Source organism: Heptranchias perlo, chromosome 3 (genome assembly GCF_035084215.1).
Source record: "Heptranchias perlo isolate sHepPer1 chromosome 3, sHepPer1.hap1, whole genome shotgun sequence".
Taxonomy (NCBI): domain Eukaryota; kingdom Metazoa; phylum Chordata; class Chondrichthyes; order Hexanchiformes; family Hexanchidae; genus Heptranchias; species Heptranchias perlo.
The window spans coordinates 97,968,965-97,983,995 of NC_090327.1; the positions used below are offsets into that span (position 1 = coordinate 97,968,965).

Genomic DNA, 15,031 nt, shown 5'->3' on the forward strand with positions numbered 1-15,031 from the left:
GAGGTTACAGATTGTGCTGGAATACAATTCTGCTGCTGTTGATGGCCCACAGCACCTCATGGATGCCCAGTTTTGAGCTGCTCGATCTGTTCTGAATCTATCCCATTTAGCACGGTTGTAGTGCCACACAACACGCGAAGACGGGGCTTCGTCTCCACGAGGACTGTACGGTGGTCACTCCTACCAATACTGTCATGGATAGATGCATTTGCGACAGGGAAAATTGGTGAGGACGAGGTCAAGTAAGTTTTTCCCTCGTGTTGATTCGCTCACCACCTGCCACAGGCCCAGTCTGGCAGCTATGTCCTTCAGTACTCGGCCAGCTCGGTCAGTAGTGGTGCTACCGAGCCACTCTTGGTGATGGACATTGAAGTCCCCCACCCAGAGTACATTCTGTTTCTTGCTACCCTCAGTGCTTCCTCCAAGTGGTGTTCAACATGGAGGAGGACTGATTCATGAGCTGAGGGAGGGCGGTAGGTGGTAATCAGCAGGAGGTTGCCGTGCTCATGTTTGACCTGATGCCATGAGATTTCATGGGGTCCAGAGTCAATGTTGAGGACTCCCAGGGCCACTCCCTCCTGACTGTACATCACTGTACCGCCACTCTGGTGGGTCTGTCCTGCCGGTGGGACAGGACATACCCAGGGATGGTGATGGAAGAGTCTAGGACGTTGGCTGAAAGGTAAGATTCTATGAGTATGGCTATGTCAGGCTGTTGCTTGACTAGTCTGTGGGACAGCTATCCCAATTTTGGCACAAGTCCCCAGATGTTAGTGAGGAGGACTTTGCAGGGTCGACTGGGCTTGGCTTGCCATTGTTGTGTCCGGTGCCTAGTGGTCCGATGCCGGGTGGTCCGTCCCGTTTTATTCTTATTATGACTGCTGTCCCTGGGACCCCAGTAATGTTGCAGATAAGATGAATGTTGGCAGGGGACTGATACGAGGTTATAAAAAGCACTTGTCCTTGGAAATACCATGGACACATTGCGAAAGCCCAGTAACTAAACATCACAAGATTCATGAGTCAAAACAACGTGAGCATTGAATGCTAAGGCTGCCTTGGAAATGTGTAAACAATCCTGTGAAAACAAAACACATGGTAAAAAACATCCTGAACTGATCAAGATAGAAATCAGAACTAATATTAAAGAGGCAATGCCCATTACTCTGCTTGTACAAGTGATGGATAGCAAACACAGTAGAAATCATTGGTGCTAAGCCTTTTTCCAGTGGGATGTACAAAAACTTACTAGCCTGTATTTTCCAAAATAGATGATATTTACACCCAAATGGTTAGAAACTGGTTTTGCATTGACGCAAATGGAAATGTGCTAATTGCACCGAGTTTCCCATGGTCATCTATTAACATTTACCCATGTACAGATTTGGATATGTGGAAGGAATGCACTATTGGTAGGATCAGAAAATTATATATAAATGAAATGTAAAGACATTGGGGTAATTTAAGCGTAGTGTCAGAATAAGGGAACTAAAATTCTGAAAGGCTGAGTAGGCATTTCAACCCATCGGTCAGCCACGGCTCGGTGGTAGCACTTTCGCCTCTGAATCAGAAGGTTGTGGGTTCAAGTTCCAATCTAGAAACATGAGGGTGTAATCTAGGGCTGGCACTTCAGTGTAGTTCTGAGGGATTGCTGCACTGTCAGAGGTGCCGTCTTTCGGATGAGATATTCCGAGGCCCCACCTACCCCTTCAGGTAGCTGTAAAAGATCCCATGTCACTATTTGAAGAAGTGCTGAGGAGTTCTCCCAGTGTCCTGGCCAACATTTATCCCTCAAGCAACATCACTAAAACAGATTGTCTAGTCATTATCTCATTGTTGTTTGTTGGACCTTGCTGTGCGCTAATTGGCTGGCCTGTTTCTTTACATTACAATAGTGACTACATTTCAAAAGTACTTCATTGGCTGTAAAGCACTTTGGGTTGCCCTGAGGTCGTGAAAGGCACTATATAAATGCAAGTTCTTTCTTTTTGTTAGTAGCCCATGCCAAGCCTAAAGGGGGAGGGGACTAAGAAGTAATGGACAAAAATGAAGGGAAAGGCTTGAGACTGAAGACAAGCAACAGAGCACCCCATCACCATGTTTGATTGCCGCAGAAGTGGAGGTGATGCTGCATGAGGTCGTTGTGAGGTGGGTTTCCCTCTGAGCCACTTCATAGCACCATCCCCATTGGTCAACTGTGGCAAACTTGCAAGGAGATGCAGTTAAGTTTCAGGCCAGAATTGACTGTTCCAGCCCTATGCTGCATGACAACTCAGGTGTCTTTGAAGTGGTTGGTACTACTCCGGCAACTGGCTCTCTGATGACCTGAACCCTATGAAGACAGTTCCCAGGGTCATTGCTTGGTAGGTATGCCAGGGCCTATAGTTATGATTGCTGGCATCTTGATACATGCAGTAAATCAGGACACACTGCCTTTTGATCACCCTGGTGTGCCTTCTTTCATGCTTTGACACTGAAAGCATGACATGCTGTGATTGGGTGCTTCTGAGGAAGCATACAAATTACAGTTAGTCAGACATTCACATCACATAGGGATGCACGAGGGTCTGCTGTCCCAGCATTTGGAAAAGGAGCCTCTACCTGCACTAATGGTCTATAAAGAGAGCTATGTTCCTCTTTCCCTGCAGATATGGGTGTGTGGATACTGATAGGATGGTACAAGTCACTTCTGTTGTAGCCTGGCTTGCCTGGCATGTCTCCGTTGGGACCGTCCGTTCTTGTAAGCACCTCAGATAGGGAAATTCCCATTGGGAAACCCACTGTTGACAGTAGTTGTGCTGGGACCAAAAAATTAATGCAGTTGTCAGAAAGGCTCATAAGGACCTATTTGCAAGCAAGAAAAATACAAAAAAACAAGTAACACAGTCACAAAATTGTGGGGAGTGCACCTGCACTGAATTGTCAGTCTAGATTAAAAACAGAAAATCCTGCCTGACCTGTTGAGTGTTACCAGCATTTTCTTTTTTTAATCTAGACTGCTAATTCAGTGCCCACAATTTTGTGATTGTGTTACTTGTTACAGAAGCTGCCTGACCTGAGTTTTTATTTCAGATTTCCAGCATCCGCAGTATTTTGCTTTTGTGCCAGTCTAGATTATCTGCTCAAGGCCTTTTGACAAGAGGGATGACCAAGCCAAGCTACTGTTGATTTCCCAAATGCAAGCTTCTCACCAGAGCCTTCCTCGCTCAGTGTAAATTGGAATAGTGCAGGTGCATTCCCCATAATAATCTGCCCACCATTTCTCAATGGGCTTGTTCCAGTGGGTAAAGTTCTGTGCCAGGAGCACACATTCAGAAAACCAGCCCTTATATGTTTGCAACTAGATTGAAAACTGAAATGAAAGCAGAAAATGCTGGAAACAATCAGAAGGTAAAGTTCTGTCAAAGGGTCACAAGACCCAGAACGATTTTCCTTTCCTTTTTCCTTTCTCTGCAGATGCTGCCTAACCTGCCTCTGCAGTATTTTGCTTTCTGTTTGGATTTAAAATGGTTTGGCAGTCGAAGGGAGGTGCATTTACATGGAAATAATTTTGTCTGGTGAGGGGATAGTATTTAGTTGTTTTCTGCAAGGATCTGCTCTAGCTCTCTTGTTTTGTTCTTTACAAATATATGGAATTGAGTACTTCCAGTAACAGCATTGCCAACACTAGTGAGTGCCACGAGTTACCAAAGTTTTTTTTGTGCATCATGTGGGAAATGTTTAAAATTCCGATGTTTAAAATTCCTGTGTAGAATGCGAGCATTAAAAAAAAGCTCAAGATACTTGCGGATGAAGAAGACTATTCAGCCCATATTAGTTCATCCATCGAGAAACACCCTACAGTTTCCCCATGGCAATGTCCAGTTTCTTAAATGATTCCAGGGTTTTCGCCTCCATTACTCTACCAGGAACTCCATTCCTTGATAAACACCAAGGACCTGATGATCTACATCCCAGGGTTTTGAAAGAGGTAGCAAGAGGTAGTGGATGCATTGGATGTCAACTTCCAAAATTCTATAGATTCTGGAACGGTTCCTGCAGATTGGAAGGTAGCAAATGTAACCGCACTATTTAAGAAAGGAGGGAGAGAGAAAACAGGGACCTAGAGACCTGTTAGCCTGACATCAGTAGTAGGGAAAATGTTGTAGTTAACAGATGTGGTTCAGCTTGGAGACCTGTTACTCGTGGTGTCCCCCAGGGATCAGTCATAGGCCCGCTACTGTTCACTGCCTGGACAATGGTGTTAGGAGTTTGGTCAGTAAGTTTGCAGATGACACCAAAATCTGTGCAAGTGTTGAGACAGTGGAGGAGTGCAATCAAATGCAGAAAGATTTAGACGTGCTAGGGGAGTGGGCCACACAATGGCAAATAGCATTTAACTTAGATAAATGTGGCGTCATGCATGTTGATAGGGCCAACATAGAATGCACGTATCATTTGTAGGGAACAATACTGAAAGAGATTGAGAGAGGAAAAAAAATCTAGGTGTAATTATGCACAGATCACTAAAGGTTCATGACCAATGCAGAGAAGCTATAGCTAAAGCTAACAGGGTATTTGATTATATTAATATAACCATTCAGTATAAATCAAAGGACACCATTTTATCACAATACAGGTCGTTGGTCAGACTGCACCTGGAATACTGTACCCAGTTTTGGTCACCCCACATAGTGAGCGATACATTGGCCTTCAAAAAGGTCCATAGGAGATCTATGAGAATAATTCCTAGCTGGAAGAACCTCAGCTACTCAGATAGGTTTAAAGATCTTGGTCCTATCTACTTTAGAGCAGCGTAGACTTAGAGGCAACCTGATAGAGGTCTATAAAATAATTAAAGGGCTGGGTAGCATGCCTATTGAGAGACTTATTCCAATTTAACAGATTGGGGAGGACCAGGGGATATGAGTTTAAACTATGTAAGAGTAGGACTAGACTGGATGTTAGGCGGTTCTTCTTTTCCCAGAGTGGTGAGCCTCTGGAATACATTGCCGGCTGGTGTGGTGTGCTGACTCTCTGAAGGCCTTCAAGAGGAAGCTGGACCAGTTCTTGACTGGGGCAGAGATCACATCATATAAATGTCTTTATAGATAACGCTTGGTCCATGTGATTCCATGGACTGGTTTTGATTGCCTGAGGGGGTCGGAGAAGAATTTACCGGTGTATTTTTTCCCTTATTGGTCCTGGGTTATGTGCTTATTTTTTGCCGCTTCCAGGTGATTACATTAGGAAGTGTCTAGTCATGATGTTCCAACCATCATGAGGTGTGGGGCAGGCTTAATGGACCAGATGGTCTTTTCATGCCCTTCAATTTTGTATATTCCTAAGTTAGTTAAAATGATTAAGAGATTCATTTGGGTAAATACAGAGCAACTATTTCCTCTGGGGAATCCAGAACAAGAAGATATAATCTTAAAATTAGTGAAAGTAGGAAACACATTTTCACACAAAGGGTAGTTAAAATCTGGAATTTGCTACCCCAAAAAGCTGTGGATGCTGGGTCAATTCAAATGTTTAAGACTGAGAGCGATAGATTTTTGTTAGGTAAGGGTATCAAGGGATATGGAACAAAGGCAGGTAAATGGAGATGAGTTACAGATCAGCCATGATCTAATTAAATGGTGGAACAAGCTCGAGGGGTTGAATGGCCTACAGTTGTTCCTATGTTCCTATGTCAGTGCTTCACAAATCATTTCCCTTGGCTCTTTCATTACTATGGGATAAACACCATCTATCTCTGGCGATTTGTTAGTTTTGAACCCTCTTAGCCTGTCTGGGATCTCCATCTCATTTATATTGAATTCATAGAATCTTACAGCACAATGAAGCCATTCGGCCCATCGTGCCTATGACAGCTCTTTGAAAGAGCTATCTAATCAGTCCCACTTCCCCACTTTTTCTCCATAGCCCTGCAAATTCTTCCTTTTCAAGTGTATATCCAATTCCCTTTTGAAAGTTGCGATTGAATCTGCTTCCATCACTCTTTCATTCCATGTTATAACAACTTGCTGCAAAGACAAATTTTCCTCATCTCCCCTCTGATTCTTTTGCCAGTTACCTTCAATCTGTGACCTCTGGTTACTGACCCAGTTTCTCCTTACTCTATCAAATCCTGTTATTTTGAGAACCTCTATCAAATCTCCACTTAATCTTCTCTGCTCTAAGCAGAACAAACCCAGCTTCTCTAGTCTCGCCACGTAACTGAACTCCCTCATCCCTAGTACCATTCTGGTAAATCTCCTCTGCACCCTCTTTAAGGCCTTGGCATCCTTCCAAAGTGTGGTGCCCAGATTTGACAGAATACTCCAGCTGAAGTCTAACCAGTTATTTATAAAGGTTCAGCATAACTTCCTTGCTTTTGTACACAGTGCCTCTATTTATAAAGCCAAGGATCTCATATGCTATTTTAATAGCTTTATCAACTTGTCCTGCTACCTTCAAAGATTTGAGTAAGTGAACCCCCAGGTCTCTCTGTTCCTGCACCCCCTTTTAAAATTGTACCATTTAGTTTATATTGCCTCTCCTCATTCTTCCTCCCAAAATGCATCACTTTACAATTCTCGGCATTAAATTTCATCTGCCATGTGTGTGTGTCCATTTCAACAATCTATGTCCTCCTGAAGTCTGCTACTATCCTATTCACTGTTTACTATATTTCTAAGTTTTATGTCATCTGCAGACTTTGAAATTATGCCCCCTATACCCAAGTGCAGATCATTAATATATATCTAAAAGAGCAGTGGTCCTGATACCAACCCCTGGGAGATACCACTGTATACTTCCCTCCAGTCTGATGAACAACCGTTCACCACTACTCTTTGCTTTCTATCTCTTAGATAATTTTGGATGCTGCCACTGCCTCTTTAATCCCATGGGCTTCAATTTTGCTAACACGTCTATTATGTGGCACTTTATCAGATGCTTTTGAAAGTCCATATACACAACAACTGCACTACCTTCATCAACCCTCGATTTCAAAGAACTCAGTCAAGTTTGTCAGACACGACTTGCCTTTAACAAATCCATTAATGTCATTAACTAACTTATGTTTTTCCAAATCTTTGATTTTACTTAGGCTATCTCTATTTGGTGAGGGCATGTTATTTATGTCTTCCCTTGTGGATACTTGAAGGAAGTAATGATTCAGACAATTTCAATCTTGTGCTTATCCTTAGTTTCAGTTTCATTTGCCCCTTTTATAGCTCACACTTCTCTGTGCCCTCTTACTGTTATAGTATTGAAAGAACTTTTTACTGTTTAACCTCTGATGCTATGTTTTTTTCTCTCTCTGATCACCCTATCAATGTGTTATTGCATGTTCTTATATTCATTCCAGTGCACCCTTCCCCATTTTCTTTGCAGGATTTTTAGAGGTCTTTTTTTCCTGTTTGTATCACTTTTAATTTGTATGTTAATCCATTTTGGGTCATGTTTGTTTACTCTAAATTTACTGGTTTTCAATACATATTTATCTTGCATGTTCAGCATTATACCTTTTAAAGTGTTGTAATCCTCTATTGACGTCTATTTATTTTATTTGCTTCGTGATTTTGTTGAATTTATCCTTTCAAAGTGATATTACTGGCTCCTAGTCTCAGGTATTTCTGACCCTCCCACCAATCATGGTAAAATGTGTCAAAGTCACTGTTCCCCGGGTACTTTGATTTCTTTTTCCTTTGCATTATCTGGATCTTTTACAAATACTAGGTCAAGTTGAAGAGTAGTTCTTGTTGCTTTCTAGATGCACTGTGTCATAAAACAGCTCTACATTGTGGCCCCAATATTAATGCGGCGATGAGAACGGACCGGGGGTGGGGGGGTCCAATAGCGGGCAACGAGCGCGCAACATCGTGGAACGGGCAGGCATGTCCGATTTCAACGGGCATGTCTCACTATCATTTTAGTTTGGGTTTCGGATCTCCAATGTGCATGAGCAGACGTGACGCTGACCCGCGTGATGCGATTTCCCCTCGACTATTTAAAGGCCCAGTTCAGAGATGAAACGGAGGAGGAGGTTTGTCGGGTTGCATTATGAAAAGAGAACCAGAACGTTGAAGGGTCAGTGGGGGAAGAGGAAAGGCTGTGCTCAGATTCTCTGATGCATCTCTGAATGTGCTGCTGTGGGCAGTAAGGAGCAGGAGGGAGGTGCTGCTTCCAGCCAATGAGAAAAAGAAGCCTGCTGCCACCACCAGGAAGGCCTGGCTGGATGTGGCAGAGGAGGTCAGCAGCAGGAGTGTGACCCAGAGATCATGGATTCACTGCTGCAAGCGGTTCAGTGACCTCACCAAGTCAGGAAAGGTGAGCATACGGCTATATTCACCCAGATCCTGCACCCCCTCTCACTTTGTCTTGTCAGTCCTATTCCATCCACAATACTCCCCAACCCCACATTACTCTTATCTGGACCAGTCAGTGCACCGAGTTAATGCACCTCCTGTTATACTACTCCCTTGACATGCTCACTCCCGTTTCCTCCTCCACCACTGCCAGTAAATGCAATCTTCATCTCACCTTGTACGACCTCAGTCACCTCCACCCACTCTCATCACACATCCTGAAATGGCACCGTTAGCACAATCCTCAAAGGCATGCCACTTACACTCCTTATGCATGTGCCTGATTCTCACCTTCACTTTATGCATCGCATCCATTAGATGTACACGTTCCTCAGAAACACTCATAAGTATCTCGTTCCATCCTTGCAGGTGAAGAGAGCGCAAAATGCCAGGGAGAGGGCAAGGACCAGTGGAGGATCGTAAGACATAATAGAAATTTACCTGGCAGAGGAGGAGGCAGCACTAGAGTTCAGCGGGATAGCAAGCTCCCTCTGTGTTGGCGATGGCGAGGCTGGAAGACCAGCAGAGAAGGGAGACAACATTAATCTTTCAGACCCGCATCTCCCACAAAGCAACTTCACTTTCAGTGGATTGCAGAACATTGACAACTCTGATGAAGTGTTTCACGTGCAGAACAACATTATCAAAGTGCCATCACTTAATATTGTCCCTTTCTTCTTTCCTCCAGGCCATCACATAAAGATCAAGAGCCCCAGACGGGAGAGGTTGAAGACTCCTCAGAGGAGCTCATACCTGCTGAGGATGCACCGTCACATGGCACAAATGTTGCAGGGACCAGTGCAGATACCAGCACCTCGGTTGGGCCTCATAGGCAGGTAGATATACTTAGTTACTCTCACGGCACAAGTGAGCAAGAGCAGAGAATGGTGGAAGGTACAGCTGATGAGATTACACACTGGATGGCGCTGTCCTCTCCAAGCTCTGCTGATCAGGACAGAGATGCAGATCCCCTGGGGCCAGCACTGAAAAGGAGAATGCTGGATGCACAGCAGCAACTGTGTGAGGTGTTGGCAGACCAGCCAGGCGCACTGTTCACAGTGGCAGGGAGGAGGGAGGAATCCAACTCGAACATAAGTGGGGTGATGTCGCAGGGCTTTTCAATTCTGCAATTCACCATGGCGGGTGTGGCGAGCTCTATGGAAATTGTAGCCAGCCGCTCACATAAGTCATTGCTGACAGCCGTCATATCTTGCATGCAGGCTCAGACAGCGGCTCTGCAGACTTTGGCCGCAAGTGTCTTGACCGGTCTTGACAAGAACGTAGTCAGACTAGAGCGGGGCTTCTAAGGTATCACTGACCTCCTTCACTCTGCCCTTGCAGGACTGATACGCCGCTGCCCCAGGGGAGGGAGCATGGCGGAACAGTCTCATCCATTGCCACTCCCGCAACCAATACACGACACGGTAGCTCCACTCCAACTGGCTCACACTACCCCTGCACAAGTGCAGGAGGAGCAGTCAGTGGCAGGGCCCTCACATGGGCTCCAAAACCCAGAGGTCATCGGCTAAGAGCAACTCAGGGCACTGAGAAAGGTGAACAGCAGCCTTCCACTAGTTCTGCTGAAGCCACAGAGGCACAACTACATAGAAGTGGTAGGATACATATAGATCACAGAGGGTTAGCACATGGGTCACTTTTTTTTTGTCTTAATCCAATTAATTTGTTCACTATTAAACATTCCAGTGTGTCCCATTGTTGAATACAGATTTCACAGTCAGGTTTTAATTTAATGGGTATGGAAGGTGGAGAGATGATTTGAATCTCAAGTTGGGGGATGTTGGATCAGTGCGTTGAAGGTCACATGACTTCTTGTACGAGGGGGTGTGGTTGGTGGGGCGACAATGGTGCAGTTGATATTGGTCTAACTGAACCCACATGCTATTAAAGCATCCCTTGCATCACGGGCAGCAATATGTTCCGATGGCCGTGCGTCCGGGTCCCCATTGTCTCCATTATTGTTCTCTTCATCCGATGAGGAGTCATGTCCACCTTCTTTATGCTGCACCTCCAGATCTCTCTGCTGCGCTATGTTATGTAGGAAGCAGCATGCAACAATGATCCCGACACCCTGGCTGGCGAATACTGTAGAGAACGTCCAGACCTGTCAAGGCACCTGAACCTTAACTACAGCATTCCTTTGGCTTGTACCTCTCCTGGTTGAGTGGAAGGATTCCTCAGAGGTGCCACAAGCCATGGCTGAAGTGGGTATCCCTTGTTCCCAAGCAGCCATCCTGTCAGGTTGGTACCAGGTAGAAACATTGTGGGGATATTCGACTGTCGCAGTATGAAGGCATCATAGCAGCTCTCAAGGAATCGTGCGCAGAATTGTATGAACCCCATTTTATGGTTGCAGACAAGCTGAACATTGATAGAGTGGAAGTCCTGGTGGTTCACAGGTCGGGGATGGGGGTGTGGGGGGCGCTCTGTTTGCCATATTCGTGCAATCTGTGGCTCCCTGCACCTGTGGGAAGCCTGCCAGAGTTGCGAACCTCATTGCTCGCTCTGTCTGCCTCACAGGGAACTGTCATATATCTGTTGGTCCTGGAAATTAATCCATCCGTCACCTGCCTGATGCATTCGAGAGCTGCCGACTGCGACACCCTCGATATGTCTCCTGTCGCAGCCTGGAAGGAGCCGGAAGCAAAGAAGTTTAGGGCGGTGGTTACTTTAACTGCTGGAAACTCCTAAATAAACATCCTGCCAACCCCGCCTCTGTTTCCCTGGTGACCTTGCCAACCTGTGTTCCAGTCCTTAAATTCAATTTGGGGTCCTTACTGTGTCATTGGACCCCGATTTAAATATGTTTACGAGCTGCCTGCCTCTCCATAGTGGGACTCTCGTCAGACCCGCTGACAGCTGACGTGAAAATTGCGTTGGGGGCGGGTCGGATGATTTTTACATTTTAACCACCCGCCCGTCACCTGGGGTGGGGGGGGGTGGGTGGGATGGGATGGTGTTGATATCGAGGCATGTATTCATCAACTCTGATTCTAAAACACTTGAGTTTCATCAGTTTACATTTGGTTGATTGAAGTCTCCCATTAAAATAACCTTCTTGTTCTCTCATACTTTTCCTGTCTCTCATAGAACAATTTATCCTTCTCCCTAGGCTGACCTGTGGGGTTTGTAGCATACCCCGAGTGTTAACTTTGATTTTTTTTCACATTACAGATGTTCAATCTTTGGCTTGCCCCCCTCTCACGGAATCCCTAACATATAGGGCTACACTACCTCCTTTTTTGACCACTCTATCTTTTCTGAACACTCTGTACCACTGAATGTTATATTCACTCATTATTTCGTCATGTTACTGATATTATCACTACATCATGGTTCCCTACTGCCACAACAATCTCCAGTTCTGGCATCATATTCCTAATACTTGTAGCATTTGTGTATATACATCTTATTATAGATCTACCTCCTTTCAAGTCCCCCAGTTCTATTGTCCCTGACATTGCTTTTTCAACAACAACAACAACTTGCATTTGTATAGGGCCTTTAACGTAGGATAACATCCCAAGGTGCTTCATACGAGTGTAATCAGACAGAAATTGGCACAGAGCCATTAGGAGGGGTGACCAAAACGTTGGTCAAAGAGGTGGGTTTTAAGGAGGGCCCTAAATGAGGTGGGGAAGTGGCAGAAAGGTTCATGGAGGCAATTCCACAGCATGGGGTCTAGGTGGCTGACAGCATAGATGCCAATAATGGAGTGAAGGGAGGGGGGAGTTGTGCAAGTGGCCGGAGTCAGAGGAACAGAGAGTTGGTGGTGGGGAGGAGGGGGGTTGTAGTGCTGGAGGAGGTTACAAAGATAGGGAGGGGCAAGGTCATGAAGAGACTTCAACATGATGTTGAGAATTTTTAAGTTGAGGTGTTGTGTGACCAGGAGCCAATGTAGATCAGCAAGGACAGGGGTGATAAGTGAACAGGACTTTGTGTGGGATAGGATTCAGGCAGCAGAGTTTTGAATGAGCTGAAGCTTACGGAAGATAGAGGACGCGAGCACAGTCAGGAGACTATTGGAATAGTCAATTCTGGAGGTGACAAAGGCATGGATGAGGTTTCAATAGCAGATGGGCTCATGTAGGGCTGGAGGTGGGCAATATTACAGAGGTGAAAGTAAGTGGTTTTTGTGATGAGGTCAGAAGCTCAGCTCTGAATTAAATAGGCTGAGGCTGCAAACAGTTTGGTTCAGCTTGAGAAATTTGCTGGGGAGGGGGATGAAATTGGTGACAAGGGGGTGGCATTTGTGGCAGGAGCTAAAGACAATGGCTTTGGTCTTAATAGTTGTTGAAAATACAGAGGTAGCGGAGGGTCAAAAGAGGTGGTGGAGAAGTAGGGCTGAGTGTCATCCTTGTACATGTGGATGTTGGCGCCAAGGGGCAGCAAGTAGATGAAAAAGAGGAGAGGGCCGAGGAAAGATCTTTGGGAGCTCCAGAGGTAACGGTGTGGGGATTGGAAGAGAAGCCATTGTTAGAGATGTTATGGCTACGATCGGATAAGTAAGAGTGGAACCAACGAGGGCAGTCCAACTTAGCTGGTCAATGGAAGAGAGGCTTTGGAGGAGGATGGTGTGGCCGATCATGCAGATAGGTTGAGGAAGATGAGGAGTGTTAATGCACCACAGTCACAAAGGATGTCAACCTTATCCATCCACTATCCCCATTTCCTTTGCGTTCTTCAACACCCTTCTCTGAAACAGACTCTGGTTGTCTTAGTTTCACTCTTAAACTCTAGTGATAGTCTGAACCTTTTACTGACCTATGGGGACTCACTTACTGAGTTTATGACTATCCATTTTTCCTCAATAATCCTCTTGCCTATGTCTGTACTTCTAAGTTCCTCCTGCATATCGTGGGACCCACTAGTAAATTGAGAGTTTTGGCAACACTATAGTACATGTAATATAAACTATAGACAGTGAAAGAGAGAGCTGCAGCAGAGACACAGACAGACAGAGCAACAGATGGTTGTTCAAGGCAGGGATATCATTGGAAGAGGAGAGGGTGGACTGAGTAGGACCTGTAAATCAGGAGAGTGAGCTTGGAAGTGGAAGGCAGCCAGGACTGAACGTCTGGAGGGAATGTCAAAGTGCAGGGCTTGAGACTACTGCAGAGTAGAAGAGGGGGAGAACGCGGGGAAGTACAAAGCCCAAGGCCACACAGTAGCTTGGTTATGTCAGATACATAGTACAGCTCATCTCTTTGCAAATGCCTTAAGATGGAGACTGGGCAACAAGGCAGCTTTGTGGGAGTTTTAGTGTAGTTCTTCGGCTGAGAACGTATAGCCTCAGCTGGGTGGGCGGGCCATGAGGATGCACCCGAGGGCGAGCCTTGCCAGACTGCACCAAAATATGTTGGGGTGGAGTTTCTGCTCATTAACGCCAGTAATATCAGTGAAATCTGGGTGGAATCAGTCGAACCAGCGTAAAAGATCGGGGAATTTTAAATGTAAGTGAGTTACGCTCAAAACCATTAACGTTCCTGTTTTCCGTGATCTTTTACGCTGGCTTAAGATTCAATTTGCCGGAACGGGCCCCGCCCACAAAACTGGCCACGTCCCCAGGTCGAAATTGCAAAGTTCTGCTGATTGCACTGATTAGGGAAGGCTCTTCAAATTTCTCACTTTCTTAGGTGCACAGGCACACATTTTTCATATCAAAAAATATTTAATTTCCTAAGAAACTGACTAGTGCGCACCAGTGAAACTATTAAATAGTTCAGTATAGTTTTTTAAAGTCATTTTCAGTGATTTTAAATCAGGTTACTCACAGCCCAGTCGACCCTGCAAGGTCCTCCTTACGAACATCTGGGGACTTGTGCCAAAATTGGGAGAGCTGTCCCACAGACTAGTCAAGCAACAGCCTGACATAGCCATACTCACAGAATCATATCTTTCAGCCAACGTCCCAGACTCTTCCATCACCATCCCTGGGTATGTCCTGTCCCACCGGCAGGACAGACCCACCAGAGGTGGTGGTTCAGTGAGATACAGTCAGGAGGGAGTGGCCCTGGGAGTCCTCAACATTGACTCTGGACCCCATGAAATCTCATGGCATCAGGTCAAACATGGGCAAGGAAACCTCCTGCTGATTACCACCTACCGTCCTCCCTCAGCTGATGAATCAGTCCTCCTCCATGTTGAACATCACTTGGAGGAAGCACTGAGGGCAGCAAGGGCACAAAATGTACTCTGGGTGGGGGACTTCAATGTCCATCACCAAGAGTGGCTCGGTAGCACCACTACTGACCGAGCTGGCCGAGTCCTGAAGGACATAGCTGCTAGACTGGGCCTGCGGCAGGTGGTGAGCGAACCAACACGAGGGAAAAACTTACTTGACCTCGTCCTCACCAATCTACCTGTCGCAAATGCATCTGTCCATGACAGTATTGGTAGGAGTGACCACCGCACAGTCCTCGTGGAGATGAAATCCCGTCTTCGCACTGAGGACACCATCCAACGTGTTGTGTGGCACTACCACCGTGCTAAATGGGATAGATTCAGAACAGATCTAGCAGCTCAAAACTGGGCATCCATGAGGCGCTGTGGGCCATCAGCAGCAGCAGAATTGTATTCCAGCACAATCTGTAACCTCATGGCCCGGCATATTCCTCACTCTACCATTACCAACAAGCCAGGGGATCAACCCTGGTTCAATGAGGAGTGTAGAAGAG

General features: G+C 45.8%; 1 protein-coding gene across 4 annotated transcripts in view; it reads left to right on the plus strand.

Moving 5' to 3' along the window:
- The window catches only part of sugct (succinyl-CoA:glutarate-CoA transferase), a 449,184-nt gene that overhangs the window by 211,033 nt on the left and 223,120 nt on the right, over positions 1-15,031 (plus strand). Inside the window, exons 13-14 of one of the 4 annotated variants that reach the window (XR_010961804.1) lie at positions 9,025-9,172; positions 10,875-11,199. The exons of 2 other annotated variants lie outside the window; for them this stretch is intronic. The gene's annotated coding sequence lies outside the window, so the exon portion shown is untranslated. Of the gene's footprint in view, positions 1-9,024; positions 9,173-10,874; positions 11,200-15,031 lie in introns of those variants that run through there. One more of the 4 variants, XR_010961805.1, reaches the window with a different exon arrangement.